At 38.8% G+C, this 6,244-nt stretch overlaps 1 pseudogene; it reads right to left on the reverse strand.

Annotated features, from left to right (window-relative positions):
* Positions 1-2,409: 2,409 nt before the first annotated feature.
* Positions 2,410-5,173, reverse strand: LOC124887160 (annotated as a pseudogene).
* Positions 5,174-6,244: the final 1,071 nt, after the last annotated feature.

Raw genomic sequence — 6,244 nt, forward strand, 5'->3', positions numbered from 1 at the left:
GATCCAACATATTCATATTCGTACCGGTGTGGTACCCGATCCAAAATATACATATCCGTACCGGCATGGTACCCTATCCAAAATATGTGTATCCGTACAGCGTGGTACCCAATCCAATATATACATATCCATATCGGAGTGGCATTCGATCCAATATATACACATATCTATACTGGCATGATATCCAATCAAATATATTCACATATCCGTACTGGCGTGGTACCCGATCCAATATATACATATCTGTACCAGCGTGGTACCCGATCCAATATATACACATATTCGTACCAACGTGGTACCTGATCCAACATAAACAAGTAATATCTATATCAAATTTACACTACTTCACAGCATACAACACGATGTACTAATTTTACAAGTACACTTAAAGTCATAAGACAATTTCATCAAATAAATTTTCAATAATCATTTATACACGCAACAACAATTCAAACATCAATATTTTCGAGCATGTCCGAACACCAATCAACAAGTATCCAATTTAGGAGCATACACACAATTAAGTCAAGTCTAAACTCCAATTAAATCGTAACCTACCTCAATCGAAGAAACCAAATATCACTAGTCCACTGTGTCTTTCCCTCCCTCGAAATTTTGGAACGTTCAAATCGTTTCAAGTATGTAATCCTACGAGCAACAGTAGCAATAATACCACTTAATAACATAGAAAACCCTTAGCATACTACTGCTCTGCCTTTAACCTAATGATTCCATTATTATTTGATTATTAAGTAATCATTACCTAATTTAGTTTTCAAAACTTACAGAATCACGTACTAATGCACTGACAATAGAATCCAACTTATTCCTTATCATAATAGCCTAATAATAAGAATTTTATATTGTTAGCACTAATGCATAATTACTAAACCATGATTGCCTCATCATTGCCTTGTCCACTAAATCAATACGAACAAAAAAAATCACTAATACAATCCAATTGACTTTGAGGGAATTATTTGTACTCCTAGTAGATAATTAAAGTAGAGTTTCACCTGAAATCAACGTGAAATCGTTGCTGTCTCAAAACTGTAGTCCAAGTTTCTCAAAGAATTTTCTTGTGGTTCAGTTGTTGTTGTTATACAGAGAAGTTAAAATCTACCCTTAATTAACTTGAACGTGGGTTATCTGATATAATGGGTTTGGGGTTTTGACTTATTAAATTACTAAATATCAAAACTACCCAAGACTTTTAATAATTTCTCAATATTTATCCGGGACCTCATATAAATATGTATTAAATATGTAAATTGATTAAAAAATATGTTCTGAGCCTATTAAAAATATTAACACACCAAATCGAGATCGTCTTGATCAAAAGTTGACTGTGATCAAGCTAATTTTTTTTAAAACTCAATAATCCAATCAACGACTAAAATCACTTTTGAAAACCCCGAGAATTGGTACTATCCATCACATGAATCATAATCACGTATACAAACTACGGAGAGCGCTAAAATAAGGAAGATGAAAAAATTTTACAAACGACCGGGAGGGTCGTCACATCAGATACCAATTAAATAACCGTTCGTCCCCGGACGGGCAAACTCAAGACAAAAAGGAAAAACAAAGAATTACCTGAACCCGTAAAAAGATGTTGATACTTGCTATGCATGTCTACTTCGGTCTCCCAAGTGGCCTCCTCAATAGGACGATTCTTCCACTGGACTTTCACAGACGCAATCTCCTTAGTCCTAAACTTACGGATATCTCGATCAAGAATAGCAATAGGTTCCTCTTCATAAAAGAGGTTTCATCTAACAAGATCGAATCCCAATGAATTATGCAGTTACCATCACCATGAAACTTCTTTAGCATAAATACATGAAACACAGGGTGCACTCCCGACAAACTCGGAGGCAATGCTAATCTATAGGCCACCGGGCCCACCACTGAAGAATCTCAAACGGTTCAATATATCTAGGACTGAGCTTACCTCGCTTCCCAAAATACATGACACCTTTCATAGGTGACACCTTGAGCAATACTTGCTCACCCTCCATAAAGTGCATATGTCTAACTTTTCGATCCGCGTACTTTTTTTGCCTACTTTGAGCTGCTATAAGTTTCTCCTAAATAAACCTGACCTTCTCTAACGAGTTCCTCAATAGATCAATACCCCATTGTCTCACCTCAAATGCATCTAACCACCCAATAGGAGATTTACACCTTCTCCCATACAAAGCATCAAACCGCACCATATCGATATATAAATAAAAATTGTTATTATATCCAAACTCAACCAAAGGTAGAAACTGGTCCCAATTACCTCCAAAATCCATCATACATACACAAAGCATATCCCCTAACACCTGAATCATTCTCTTGGACTGCCCATCGGTCTGAGGGTGAAAAGTTGTACTAAGGTCCAATCTTGTACCCAACTCCTCATGCAACTTCTTCTAAAAGATAAAGGTAAATTGAGTACCCCCTATCCGAGATAATAGAAACTAGGACTCCATGCAGCCGAACAATCTCCTTAAGATAAATCTTGGCCAACTTTTCTGCATTATAAGTCACCTGAACTGGAATGAAATGTGCATACTTCGTCAACCTATCCACAATAACCCATATAGAATCATACTTCCCCAAAGTCTTGGGAAGACTAACAACAAAATCCATAGTTATCCTCTCCCATTTCAATTCAGGAATGGGCATCTTCTGAAGAGTACCACTAGGATTCTGATGCTCATACTTTATATGCTGGCAACTCTGGCATTTAGCAACAAAATCAATGATGTCATGCTTCATCCATCCCTACCAGTAATGCTACCTCGAATTACGGTACATAATTGGCTGCACCAGGATGTATAGGATACTTCAAACAATGAGCCTCATCTAGAATAGTAGGAATCAAATCATCAACACAAAGTAAACAAACTCGCCCCTTATTCCGCAACACACCATCACCATCAATAATGGCTTCTTTGGCATCACCCTACAAAACCTGATCACGAATCTTGCTCAACTTAGCATCCTCAAATTGTTTAGCCTTGATTTGATCAAGAAATATGGACCTTGCCTCAATGCTGGCTAGAATTCCTCCTCTCTCAATTACCTCAAGTCGAACAAACATATTAGCTAGAGTCTGAATCTCTCTAGCCAATGGATGCCTGCTAGCATTCAAATAAGCTAAAATGCAAATACTTGCTAACTTCCTGCTCAATGCATCAGTGATCACATTATCCTTCCCTGGATGATAGAGAATGGTGATAGCATAATCTTGAAGCAACTTCATTCATCTACGTTGTCTCAAATTCAAATCTCTCTGCGTGAACACATACTACAAACTGCAGTGATCAGTGAACACTTTACAATGAGCCCCATACAAGTAATACCTCCATATCTTAAGAGCATAAAACACAGCAGCTAACTCCAAGTCATAAGTGGGATAATTTTTCTCATTGGGCTTTAATTGCCTCAAAGCATAAGCAATAATATTCGTTTCCTACATTAACACAGCACCTAAACCAGAATGTGAGGCATCAAAATAAATAATAAAATCCTTACCCTCAACCAGCAAGGCAAGAATAGGAGTGGTAGTTAACAAGGTCTTGAGTTTTTGAAAGCTCTCCTCACACTCTCAGACCAAATAAAGGGTACATCCTTCTGAGTCAACCGCGTTATATGAGTAGCAATAAAAGCAAACCCCTTCACGAACCTGCGGTAGTAACTTGCTAAGCCAACAAAGCTATGAACCTCCATCACTGAAGTAGGCCTAGCCCAATTCTTAACGCTTCAATCTTCTGAGGGTCTACCATCACCCCTTCCTTCGAAACCACATACCTTAAAAAGGATACAGAAGCCAACCAGAACTCACACTTAGAGAATTTTCCATAAAACTTTTTCTCTTTTAACAAACCCAAAACAATCCTTAAGTGATTGTCATGATCCTTTTTACTCTAAGAGTAAACTAGAATATCATCAATAAAGACAATCATGAAAGAATCTAAGTAGGATTTAAAGATCCATTCATCAAACTCATAAAAGCAACTGGGACATTAGCCATCCCAAAAGACATCGCAAGAAACTTATTGTGCCCATACTTGGTTAGAAAAGCAATCTTAGGAATATCGTCAAGCCAAATCTTGAGCTGATAATAACTGGATCTCAAATCAATCTTATAGAATATGGATGCACCCTCCAACTGGTCAAATAAATCATCTATACGGGGCAAAAGATACTTGTTATGGATCGTGACTCTATTCAACTACCTGTAATCTATACACATACAACGACTACCATCCTTCTTTTTTACAAACAAGATAGGAGCACCTCATGGAGAGGTACTCAGACAGACGAAACCCTTACTCAACATATCCTGCAACTGCGTCTTTTGCTCTCTCAACTCAGTTGGAGTCATCCTATAGGAAGGAATAGAAATAGGACGAGTACCTGGCTCTAGATCAATACAGAAATCAATGTCTTAGTCTGGCGGCATACTAGGCAAATCTACAGAAAAAACCTCTTAGAACTCACACACGACAGGAATTGACTCAATAGATGGGACCTCTGTGGAAGTGTCCCGAAGATGTGCTAGAAAGGCCAAACAACCCCTCCCAATTAACCTCTTTGCATGAAGAAGGGAAATAAGCTTCATTGGAGCATGACTATAATCACCCTCCCACTCAAGTTTATCCATTCCTGGTATAGAAACAGTCATTGTCTTAGCATGACAATCTAATATAGCATGATACAAAGACAACTAACTCATACCCAAAATTATATCAAAATCTACCATGTCTAGAATCACTAAATCTGCCCAAGTTTGATACCCCATAAACATAACAGAACAAAAATGATAAACTCTATCAACAATAATAGAATCACCAACAAGAGTAGACACCTGAATTGGAAAGTTAAGCAAATCACACATTATGTCCAATCACACAGCAAAGTTAGCAGACACGTATGAAAAAGTAAAGCCAGGATCAAATAATACAGTGGCCATCTGGTCACAAACAAGAATAGTACCTATAATAACAACCTTTGATGCCTCTACCTCGGGCCTTCCTGAAAAGGCATAGATATGGGCCCTACCACCAGTTTGCACGTCACCCTTGCCAAGCTAAAAAACCACCTTGATGGGGATTATTACCACCCTTACCTGCCTGATGACCACCACAACCACTCTGTGAACGACCCCTACCATTACTATCACCTTCCCTACCTTTCAGAACGAGAGCTCTAGGAGCCTATTTTTGGCTAGACTAACCAAACTGCCTTGCATTAGGAAAAAACCTCCTAACGTGACCCACTCCTCCATACTAGTAACATATATAGTCCAAGGTAGGCCGATGAGCTAACGATTATGAAATAAGGTAACCACTAGAGTATGAAAATAGCTGGCTAGCTCCTGACGTACCATCCATAGACACCGGCATCACTGACTGAATGGGGCAGGTAGGGTATCTCTGTGAACCCTGACCCCTAGAATAAAAACCGCTAAAACCACCTCCCTGTGGGCCTTCTTTTCGGATGCCTTAGCATAACCCTCTTGCCTTACTCCCTCTACCTTCTTGAAAAAATCAACCATTTTCTAGAAAGACCTACCTAAAGATGCCATCCGAAGAGCAGAAATTGGAGACCTGTATTCAACCCCTTCACAAAAATACAAATCCTTTCCTCCTCAGTTTTTAGCAAGTGAGATGCATACTGATACAATGAATGAAATTTGGCCTCATAAGCTGCAACTGACATGTTCCCCTACTTAAGATTAGCAAAATCATCCCTCTTTCTATCTCTCAAAGTATGAGATATATACTTTTCTAGAAAACTAAGTAAAACTGTGTCCAATTCAAGGGAGGCAAAGCTGCATCCCTACACTCAACATAGGCCATCCACTATATTTTAGCATCCTCCTGAAACTAGAAAGTAACCAGTTCTACACCATACCTCTGAACTACCCCATCTTGTGCAGCCTCTCATGACAGTCAATAAGAAACTCGTAGGCATCCTCTGACTCAATTGCGTGAAAGACAGGGGGCTTCATGTTGATAAACTTACAAAATAGCTCATGCTCATCTCCGATCATCATCGGACCTACTACCTGTCTTGGAAAAATATCTGCTCTTAACTCTTCTTCTATCTAAGAGGCAACAGTTGCAGCATGCTGCATCCCATGCTGGACTGCAGGTGCTTCGGGCATAGTCCTTAATCCTTCCAAACCACTCAAAAAACTCAAAACTTGTTGAATCACAGTGGAAGACATCTGAATCAGAGC

The sequence above is a fragment of the Capsicum annuum genome, chromosome 9 (genome assembly GCF_002878395.1).
Source record: "Capsicum annuum cultivar UCD-10X-F1 chromosome 9, UCD10Xv1.1, whole genome shotgun sequence".
Classification (NCBI taxonomy): domain Eukaryota; kingdom Viridiplantae; phylum Streptophyta; class Magnoliopsida; order Solanales; family Solanaceae; genus Capsicum; species Capsicum annuum.